The sequence below is a fragment of the Buceros rhinoceros genome, unplaced genomic scaffold, assembly GCF_000710305.1.
Source record: "Buceros rhinoceros silvestris isolate BGI_N320 unplaced genomic scaffold, ASM71030v1 scaffold25429, whole genome shotgun sequence".
In the NCBI taxonomy this organism is placed as follows: Eukaryota; Metazoa; Chordata; class Aves; order Bucerotiformes; family Bucerotidae; genus Buceros; species Buceros rhinoceros.
In genome coordinates, this window is record NW_010430102.1 from 9,718 (window position 1) to 9,947 (window position 230).

Below are 230 nucleotides of genomic sequence, written 5' to 3' on the forward strand. Positions count from 1 at the left end.
CCCCGGCGCTGGCCACTGGGCGGCTCAGCTGCAGCTCTGGGGGGACCTTCTGGCGCTGCCACAAGTTGCCTAAGGAACACAATTTATTAGAGAAAAGCACAAAAGGACCGTCAAGACAATGTTCTCCTTGGACATCCAGAGACTGAGTAACTTCTGCAGCTGGGGAAGGAGCTGCTCGTTTGGGATGGGCAGCACCACACCCGAGCGGCCGCGGGTTCCCTGCTGCCACC